The following is an 11,052-nucleotide window of genomic DNA, read 5'->3' as shown; positions in this document are numbered from 1 at the left end:
CAAAGGAAAGAAAAGTTTATAATATGAATTGACACCCATAAATTCCAGAGCAACATGAAAGGAGGACAAGGTAACTGTTAAGAACAAGTCGCTTGTCAGTCATGGTGTTTGATTTGACTCAAGCAGACAGGGGAGCTGATTTTGCCACAACACATTTGATGGGAAAATTAGGGATGTACGAATTGTGTACCTTCAGTGCCGCTTGACTTCCACAGTTTGCGGCCAGTGCTCCATTCCGCCATTCACAGGCCCCCGGAATTCTCCTCTTTTTTTTCCGCTCCAAAAATTACGAAGATAAATCCGTACCGACAAAGATAATTCCGGGGCCCAGCTGTCTCCGTGAGTCTGCATAACTTCCGTAAGAATCGCTATTTTTTGTAAATATTTACTTTTTTATTATTGAAATCCTCCATCTCTGTTTACTTTCAGCCAAAACACTTCCTCTTCCTAGGGGCTTCCCAAAAGAAGGCTGTCTTAGGTGTGCCTGAGTGATAAACTCTTTGTTTAAAGCAATGCTGTTTTGAAGAAAGAAAAAACCTTTTAAAATGACCATGCTGCTCCAGGACTGGCATAGTCATTCCAAAAGGTTTTTCTTTCTTTAAAACAGTATTGCTTTAAACAAAGAGTTCATCACTCAGGCACATCTAAGACAGCCTTCTTTTGGGAAGCCCCTAGGAAGAGGAAGTGTTTTGGCTGAAAGTAAACGGAGACGGAGGATTTCAATTTAAAAAGAACACCCACAAAGAAGGCGGTGAGCACAATTCATCTTTTTAAAAAACTTACGTATTTATTGTCAGAATATCCTACACTGCATTTTTATTTACAAAACTTTCGCGACTCTTTGTTGTTGTTGTTCAGTCGTTCAGTCGTGTCCGACTCCTCATGACCCCATGGACCATAGCACGCCAGGCTTTCTGTCCTCCGCTTTCTCCTGGAGTGTGCTCAAGTCCATTTTCATTGCATCGGTGATGCTATCTAGCCATCTCATCCTCTGCCGTCCCCTTCTCCTTTTGCCTTCAATCTTTCCCAGCATCAGGGTCTTTTCCAGGGAGTTTTCTCTTCACATTAGGTGGCCAAAATATTTGAGCTTCAGCTTCAGTATCTATCCCTTCAATGAGCAGTCAGCATTGATTTCCTTTAGGATTGACTGATTTGACCTCCTTGCAGTCCAGGGGACTCGTAAGAGTCTTCTCCAGCACCACAGTTCAAAAACATCAATTGTTTGGATGACAAAAAAAAAAAAAGTGCATGACTGCTGGCTCTGCAGGACCTCGTGGTGCCATTCCACAGAGGATTCCGTGGCACGGACTGAAGGGAATTTGATCCCATTTCAGTCCGTGGCAAAATTCTCTGACATCCCTAGGGAAAATCAAGATTCTTTTTGGTGCTGTAGAAGCATGGACTACTTCTGAATGACCAAACAAGAGATGATCTACACTAGTGATGGGCAAACGTATCCCAATGGAAATTGCAATTTGCTCGCCAGGTTCCAAAGTACTCTGTCCAATCTCGGATTAAAGTTCTCCATTATTCTGAGTTCTCATTTGGTATATATGAACTGCTGCTTAAGCACAGATCTGCTCCTACTGCCAGCTCACCACCCCAGGCTGCATAGCTCCCCTCACGACTTCCTCTTTCTTGAAACATTGTGTGTGCATGCTCCAGAGCCAGCTTTACCATTAGGCATGGTGAGGCAGTTGCTTCAGGGGGCAGATACTAGGAGGCAGCAGCAAGGTGTTCAAGGAGAGAGCTGTATGCATTGCAGCCTACTCTGTGCCCTTTAAGTTAGCCTGCTGCCTTCAGGTTCAGTGGAGGACACTGCCTCATCATTAGTGCTGAAGACAGATTTATCTGCCTGTCCAGACAGACTTTGTACATGGAATGGGAGGGGGCACCATCTTGTCCTTTTCCACAGGCAGCAACATGTCTTGGGCTGGTCCTGACATGCTTGTAGCAAGCGCAGTTGTCTTCAGAATCAGCCCAGAGGCACTTCCTGGAATGCCCATATGATCATCCCATTTGACATGCCCTGGCGTGGTCATTCCAGGAAGCACCTGTTGGGCTAAAATGCTATCTCTAAAGACAACCCTGCTGCTACAATTAGTAAGAACTTCAGAAAAGTTATTTTCTGGCTAAAAGGACTGAGAGTCATGTAGACTGTGCAGGCACTTGTAATCAACCTCAATGTGAATAATGAATTTTGTTGGATAGCCATTCAAGCTTGGCACATATATGAGCATTATGAACATAGCAGATTCATCACATGAGCATTACGAACATAGCAGATTTGACTTACAAGCCACCTAATTTTGAGCTTCACTGGCATCACTTATGTATTACACAGCATGAGGTGGTAGAATTCTTCTAGGTGGTGTATGGCGTGCATCATACGTTTGAATGCAAAAAAATAAATCCCTACATGCAATCAACTAGGATATTAGAGGGAAGGGATTTATGGAGCCCTTTCCTTTATGTTCCAGTGTTCTATCTCCTTTCTGAACTGTCACCTGATAGCAGCCATTCCATTAGGCTGCAGCATAGGAAGCAATGGGCAGCTGGGCCATTCCATCAGCTAGGCTGAAAGACCAACTCCATCCAGCTTCTCCTCTCCCTGAACTGTTTCCATTCCAGCTGGTGATCATGGGCTACATCCAATATCACGTGACTGGATATTGTTCATGCACCAGGACATCTCCTTGCTCTTCTCTTCCTTGTACCCGCTGCATACCCCCTACATCTGCTTCTGGATGGTCCCCCAAGCCTCCAGAGCAGATTTCAAGGGGGCTGCAGGGGGCAGGGGAATCCATTCTGCCAGTGGTTTCCATTGTGATGGCAGATGGACAGCACTGGATACAATCCTATAAATACTATGATGATGCTGTAACTTTAAGGATTGATGCCTGAGTTTGCTTGTTTTCCTCTTCCCATAAGAAGAAAGAACATAAGAAGGGAGAGCAGAAGGGATCTTGAAGTTTCCATCAACGTTTAGCTTCTGGATGGCAGATGGAGCAGGCACACTGGTCATGGTCTTCCCCATATTATATTTCTATTTAGAGTATAGTAATTATTTTTGAAATTTGCATCTGTACATAGAAATCAGCACACACAAATTTATGCAAATCTCCATCCTCTTTTGTCCCTCCCCTTTTTTTGGTGGTGTGGAAGCGGCCACCCTATGCAAGGCACACATGGGGGCTGGGATGATGTTGGATGCCCCTTTGGTCATCAGCTTTACAATGTAGCAGTGAGCATTAGATGAGAAAGAGGAGGACGCCTCGGTTAGAGGCATGGCTTGGTTAAGAATAGTGGCCATTCACCCTCTGCCCTTGGGATAGGGAAGGCTATAAATGGAAATCAGTTCAACAATGGATAAACATTCTAAGGAGAAAATCTAGTAATGTCTTACAACAAAAGCTTGTTTCAAATGGAAGAGTTGCATAAAGAATGCAGCCTGAACTGTCTTCGGTACCTTTTGCTGTATAATTTTTATCCTTCACTGAAATTCTTACCAACCCAAATCTTACCGAATAAGAAAAGTCTTCAAATTTTGATCACCAAGGTGGTAATATATTCACAATTTGAAGAATTATGTAGTGCTTTTTCATCAAAAGCCTTTGAAAAGCCACTTTCTTCTTTTAAAACTGCTAGTTTTAGAACACAGCCATGATTTTGAAAGAAAAGAATATTATGAATCAAACCAAAAGGCAAATTATATATTTTATATTTACCTATTTGAAAGCCTTAACTGCATGTCATTGTTTGTTGAGGCCATTTATGCTTTCAGATAATGTATCAACAACTTCAACCAGTGTGAATATCTAAAAATGTAAGAGAAACCAACAAACAGGTCTTTTACATCTTCTTCTGTTCAATCAAAATAGGATTAGCTTTGATAGCACAGGGGCCCAAGATAGGTTGGCCAAAGAGCTGTGTTTGGCTTGGTGGTGGTCACAAATTGTGCAGGCCAAGGATAAGCCTTTTAACAAAGTTGGCCTTGTCGTACTTTGTGTGAGGCTCTCCTCTGGGTGCATCTGCTGGTGGCTGGCAACCAGAGAGAATTTATTTCATTTATTTATTTTATTTATTTAAAACATTTCTTGGCTGCCTTTCAGGGCAGAAGCCCTCTGAAGGTGGCTTACAGCAATACATAAAAACAAAATTCATAAAAACAGTTAAAACATTAAAAGCGATAAAAACAATAAAAATAACAATAAAAGCCAACAATAAAACCATCCACAATGTTAATAGCAGTACCAGCAACAATAGCAGTCATATCACGAGAAGGCCAAGGTAAAATAATATGTTTTTAAGGCCTTCTTAAAAGCCTGCAATGATGGAGCATGGCGGTCCTCTGATGGCAGCTTGTTCCAAAGGTGTGGGGCCACTGCAGAGAAGGCCCTCTCATATGCGATCACCCGCCTGACTGCTTTCATGGGTGGGCAAATGAGAAGGACCTCTCTTTCTGATCTTAAAGTGCAGGCAGGCTGATATGGGTGAAGGCGATCCTTCAAATAACTTGGTCCCAAACCGTTTCAGGCCTTTTCAATAGTGGAACCCTGTTAAGGAACTACTTTCCCACAGAGCATCACTTTATATCTACATTGCTATCTTTTGGGCACTAGGCAAAGACCTTTTTATTCTCCCAGGTCTTTTAAGCACTGAGTTTTAATTCTTTTAAACCATTGGTTTTAATTGCTGGCCTAATTGGTCTTTTTAATTAGCTGTTTTATTCTGATTTTGTATTGTTTTATTGTTGTTTATCTTGTAGTTAACCACCCTAGGAACCAGTTACTTGAAAGGTAGTATATAAATACATTAAATAAACGTATGGAGCATCTCAGAATGAGGTTCAGTAGCAACCTGCATAGTTACATTTATTCCTTGCACAGGGAAGAGATGACTGCAGCACGCATAGGCTTCCCATCTGTCTGATGCCAGGGACACTATCATATCATCACAAAACTGAACCTCAGCCACTTACTTTTCCCCAAGCTGAAACATTAGCAAAAGGCTTATTAATTCCCTCTCTTGCAGGGTAAGCTTCAACAGATCCTTTGACAGAGCCCTTCCTTTATTATTTATTTAGGACATTTATACCCCACTTTCTTCCATCTTTACCACAGCCCTGTGAGGTAGATTGGGCAGAGAGATGGTGACTAGCACAAAATCACCCAGTGAGCTTCATGGCTAAGTGGAGACTTGAACCTGGGTCTCCTCAGTCCTAGTCCCAACATTCTAACCACTATACCACACTGCTTCTCCCATGCTTCTTAATCTTAGCTTTTCATAAGGAAAGACACAGAGATATGGTAGTGAACAGTTGAACTGCCTAAAGGAAGAGCACTGGCAAAACCCGTATTGATGTTCACTAAGGGAAAGGCGGTTGAAGAGCCTCCTGCCTGTGTTGGCTCATGCAGGAGATTACCTTTTCTGTTTCACGTCTCATTTTGATACACATCCCTAGGAGTCAATTTCCAGGACAAAATATTGTCTTACCAATATTATCACCATTCTTTGCTTTCTGTTGTTTGATTGTTTCTGAGTATAGTCTACCTCAGGGGTGGGCAGATTTCAGACTTGTCAGATCTCCTCCATTTTTTACTAGAATTCCAAGATCCACCCACCAACCAGAGCCAGGTGCAAAAAACATAAAGTTACAATTAAACAACAGGGCATCTTTGAGCACATTCTGAGCCTAGGAATATGTTTTCCGTACATGAACTGAACAGAGCTCATAGTTCTTTCATACTGAAGTCCACTTGTAGTTATCTCAACCCTTCTTCAGTCCAGCAGCCTAACTTAGATGGACTAAAAAATCATTTTGTTGTTGTGATTGTTGAATATTTGAGAATTAACCCTTGCTGATCTACTGCAAATCACCCAGAAATCTACTGGTCTACCTTCTGACCACCCCTGGTCTACTTATAGACTATAGTCTACCTAAATCTGTCCTGCCTTGCCATATCAGTTCTAACTAAGTAGAGACAGACCCATCAACAGGAATATTTGTGTTGGTTTAGTGGTCATTCTTACCAAGTAAGGAACCCTTCAGCACGTGTGACACTCTACTCAAATAGACACATTTAGATAACATTTCAAATAGAAAAAGGGCCTATGTTAATGATGTGATTAGCAATCAGATCGTGGGTATTAATTTTTTTAAAAAAATTAAATACCAGACACGCTGAGGGGATTGTTAACAGAATTGCAGCATGTGGAAGGGGAGTGTTCATCCCCAGCTAATCTTGGCGAGACTCTCCCCCTCCCCCCAAGAGTGATAATTAGCATTCAGAAAAAAACTCCGACTGGCATCAATCCCAGGTTTTTTTCCTAATGCTAATTACTGAGTGCATTTGTGTGTGTGTTGGGGCTGGGGAGGTTCACCTAAATCATGGATGAAGAAGGATTAAACTTCACCACACACACCCTTCCATTCCTGGTGTTTAATTTTTTAAAAACTCTTGATGTACTAATCACTCCATTAACATCTCATGTAGTTAGGTCCTCTTTGATTCTACCTCCTATTTTTCAGACCAATGATTATGTCTCAAACATATTTATCTCTCTGGTCAGCTCACTCATTCTATGCACTGGATAACTATTGATAAAGGAGAGGGGCGTTGGGTGTTGTTTTGGTCTGGAGTTGGGAGTTTGTTATGGCTAGTGGCGCGGGAGTACAAGTGGGGCTCTGCACTCCCTTCCCCCAGTGATGGCCCACCTCTGTATATACAATGAAATGGGTTTAAGTATTAAACATGCATGCCAAAAGCCTGTTTGTCCTGTGTTGGTATTACTACAGGTATAAATGAAGTATGGGAAAATGGGAAAATGCCACAATGAATATTCCAAAACAAGCACTCCTCTTTGGCAATTTCATCTTGAATAAATCCAACAGCAGGCCTTTGAACCTTGCTGTAATCTCACTTCCCTCCTGCTGAGATCCTTCTGCTTCCCCCACCAAATTCGAAAAGATGCATCTGATTCGTGTGTTCCTAGAATCACATGTGGAGGCTGAGGAGGAAAAAGGATAGGCTGTATTCAGTGTTAGATGGAGGCTGGAGTAAAGCAGCCTACAGTGGACGAAGAACATGTTGGATTATTTAATCACCCTATTAAACATATGTTGTTACAGCCAAACCAAATCTCCCACTGCAAGCTTTCATCAAATGTCAGAAATATCTTGCCAGATAACTCTAGAAATATAATTACAAATATATTTTATCTTGGGCCAGAAAAAAAGTAAAACATTTTTTTTGGTATCCATTCCAAATGTGAGATGGACAATTGGGAGATTTGTGTTATGACTAATATGTGTTAAGATTTAGCTTCAGTCTTCCAAGATCTCCGATTAACACTAAAATAATCCAGTAGTAGGGACTGGTTTGATAGGAGCAGTCCTACCCATCAGAAGAATGGGTGTATTTGGGAGTCGGTGTATGCATGTGTGCTGCTGTGCTTTGCAAATTACACAAACTCTGGGATATTATTAAAAAGATCTCTCTGGAAATGGCTATAATAATTAAAGGAGCACTGAACTGAAATGTGGGCTTCATGTATGGGAGACAGAGTGATGTGGAATGCAAGCCTAGGTGGAATTGACTTGCATGATTTAGGGCCCAGTCTTTTAGTACAAGATCTGCTCCTTTCAGTTAGACTAGGCCAGCACCATCTGTCTAACTTGAGACCTACCAAGGCACACACACATCTCCTCAGCCACTTATTGGAGCCTGTCAGGTGCTTGTCAATGCTGGTTGGGGGATTCTGGAAGCTGTAATCCAACACATCTGGAGGGCACCAGGTTGGGAAAGGCTGGTATAGACACAGGCTCATAGCTGGCCTAAAAGTCCCGGGGGGGGGGGGCAGTTCATCTGGTCTGCAGGCGTTTGAAAGACAAAACTGTAAACTGTTTTTTAATCATTTGTTTGTCAAAATATTTAGGAGGACAGAGAAAATTTGGGGGGCAGACTCCCTGTAGTCCACCCCTGGCTAAAGGCTTGTATAGACAGTACCTAACTAGTTGGACCAATGGTCTGAGTGCATGTGAGGCATCTTCTTATCTTCCTATGAGCCCCTGGTGACCCACCCAAACATCACTGGTGGGTAGGGATGTACGAAAGTGACTTACCTTTCACAGATTATGTTGATGGTGGGGGGGGGGAGGCGCTCCGTTCCTCCCCCCGGAATCCTCGAACGGCCGGCTGTGCTCCGTGGCAGCTCTGTGGAGCAGCCGGCCAGGCCTGGGCCGGCCAGGCCAGAGCCGTCCGCAGCTGGATTTCCAGCCGCAGAGGGCTCTGGGTAAAAAAACAAAACAAAAACCGCATACGCAAATGGCGGCGGCTACGGCCGCCACCATTTGCTTTCCTTCTTTTTGGCCATCTTAATCTACGTAAATATTTACGTAGACTATGATGGCGAAAATAAAGGGGAACACAAATAGCATAGCGGGCGCTATTTGCGTCCCTTTTTGATTCCCCGTTTTAGCCTACGTAAATCTTTACGTAGGCTAAAACGGGGAATCAAAAGGGGCCGCCATTTGCATACGCGTTTTTTTTTTTTTAACCCACCCAACCATGATAGGCTACGTAAAGATTTACGTAGCCTATCACGTCTTTTTTTTTTTTTTTTAAACCTAGCCATGATAGGCTACGTAAATCTTTACGTAGCCTATCACGTCTTTTTTTTTTTTACACAAGCCTGGAAATGGCGGTGGCAGCAGGTCTGAAGATCCGCCCCAGGTGAGTCTTGTCCTGGGGGGGTTCTGTGGGGGGGCAGGCCATTCTGCCATGGAGTTTGGGGGGGGGCGAATGCACTGGCATTCAGCCTCACCGAGATCCGTGGCAGAATTCTCTGACATCCCTACTGGTGGGCTGTGTTCGGCACTGTGGATCTTAAATTGTGCAGCCTGCTCTCCTGCTTAGACTTTGCTTAGCAGACCCGGTGGCTTTCCACAGTAAATGTAGTTGCTGCAATTTTAGAAATGAGATTGGCAAGTTGACATGGCAATGCAATATCAGCAGGATTGATATTTGAATTAGATTGTCATTCTGTCAAGTCTTAGACTTGCCAAATTTTCACATGGGAGTCAGGCCCAGATCAGGCTAAAATTCAGGAAAAGTCACCCCCCAAATGAACATGCTGCTTGCTAAATAAAACTAAAAGCAGTTCTGCAAACTTTATCTGACTTTTAACACCATTGCACAATGACCATCAAATAAGCCTTTACTTTAAAATGATTATTAATATTTTTTATATACGGTTTCATGCAGGGATGGGGACCTGTAGTCCTGCAGTTGTTGCTGGACCACAGCTTTTATCATCCCTGACTTTTGGCCATTTTGGCTAGGGCTTATGGGAGTTGGAATCTATCAACAATGGAGGGACATAGGTTCCCTACTCCCAGTTTAGTGGAAGAAGATAGAGCATAATGTATACCAATGAGCTAGATATTTTATTAAATTAAACTGATTTTAAAGTAGATTGGAACAATTGTTATGCAAAGCTGTTGTGTATTTGAAGATTGTATGGCCTGTGATTGTGATTGCCCATATGAACCTGCCAGTCCTTCAAGATCAGTGTCAGAGGCCGGGGGGGACGGGACGTTTAAGATCAGTTGAATTGGTGGGCACTAGAGACAAGGCCTTCTCGGTAGTGGTCCCTGTCTTATGGAATTCCCTCCCAAGGGAAATATGAGTGACCCCTTCAACTGCAGTATTCAAAAACAATTTAAAAACAAACCCACCTATTTAAAATGGCTTTGTTTGCAGAATATGCCACTGTTAAAATTGTTTTCCCACTGTGGTTTGGAAATAATTGTATAATGGTTTATATTCCAATGTATTGGGGGCTTTGCGGCAGGGGGGTTAATTTTAAAGTGTTATCAATAATGTTCTATTACATTGCATTTTATTGTTATATTCTTGTTATCTGCCTTGAGTGGACATGGCCAGAAAGGGATTTATAAATCTTTTAAACAAACAAACAAACAAACAATAATAATATTACTGGAATGTACACAGAAGTCTTTTGATGAAACTTTGGGGTTTGACAGTAAAAAGGATGATACTGCAACCTATGCAAGGCATGAGTCTCAAGCTTAATATGCTGGTCGTAGACAACTAAGACATTTCTAAATGCAAGCTGCCAGCAACTACACAAAGAGCAAAGTTTAGTCAAAGTTCATTTTAAGGTCATCCACCAAGTGAAACCATCAATCTGGAAAACCTCTGAATAACCTCCACATGCTTCCAGACAGGATCTGGCTTCCTTTTTGTGTTTATTAGAGCATGCAACAGTTAATTTGTTCTAAATAGAAAATTAAACAGTCATGTAAAGAGTTATATGAGAGGCCATAAAGTAGAGCTTCATGGGCATTTATGAGGTCAGTTTGGAATTCCTTGGGATTCAAGTGCATTTTGAGAATAAAAAGAAAGGATATGAGGGTAAAACAAAGTTCTCCTCTTGAAATGGAAATCCTTATCAGTGCTAGGGCTCTTACAATGAATATACACAGGAAATGTGCCCCCCCACGCCCAATAATGTGGTTTATTAGAAATGGCTGGATTGATACATGCAGCAAGGTGAGCTCGGCATGAGATGATTGAATGGATGGTAGCATTTTGGACTAGAAGTGGGACTGCCAGTAGTTACAGTGGTTTAGTGGTTACAGTGTTGGACCTAGAATAGGAAAGCCTGGGTTCAAATCTTTGCTCAGCCCCAACATTTTGTGGGTAATCTTGGACAAGCAACTGTCTGTCTAGACCCTAAACCTATCTCACAGGCTTGCTGTACAGTTAAAAGAGAGGGGAACAATTACCCCACTTTGAGCATTTTAGAGGAAGGGAGGGATAATACTACCACTTATGAATGCTCCCCACCCCATGGGAAAAAAAACACTTTCCCTATAAATAGAACGCTAGTACATGAGAGAGAATGAACTTGAGGACACTCCGGGAGAGAGCGGAGGACAGGAAGGCCTGGTGTGCTATGGTCCATGAGGTCACGAAGAGTCGGACACAACTTAACGACTGAACAATAACAACATGAGAGAGAAAG

The 11,052-nt window shown here is 42.4% G+C and overlaps 1 long non-coding RNA gene across 1 annotated transcript in view; it reads left to right on the top strand.

Annotated features, from left to right (window-relative positions):
* Nucleotides 1-673: 673 nt before the first annotated feature.
* Nucleotides 674-11,052, top strand: part of LOC146352269 (uncharacterized) — a 98,392-nt gene continuing 88,013 nt past the window's right edge. The window contains exon 1 of the long non-coding RNA XR_014787346.1: nt 674-751. This is a non-coding gene — a long non-coding RNA (uncharacterized LOC146352269). The remainder of the gene's footprint in view (nt 752-11,052) is intronic.

This window comes from Heloderma suspectum, chromosome 2 (assembly GCF_057233095.1).
Source record: "Heloderma suspectum isolate Gila_16-S chromosome 2, 16-S_ref, whole genome shotgun sequence".
Classification (NCBI taxonomy): domain Eukaryota; kingdom Metazoa; phylum Chordata; class Lepidosauria; order Squamata; family Helodermatidae; genus Heloderma; species Heloderma suspectum.
This window is presented reverse-complemented; position numbering and strand designations above follow the sequence as displayed.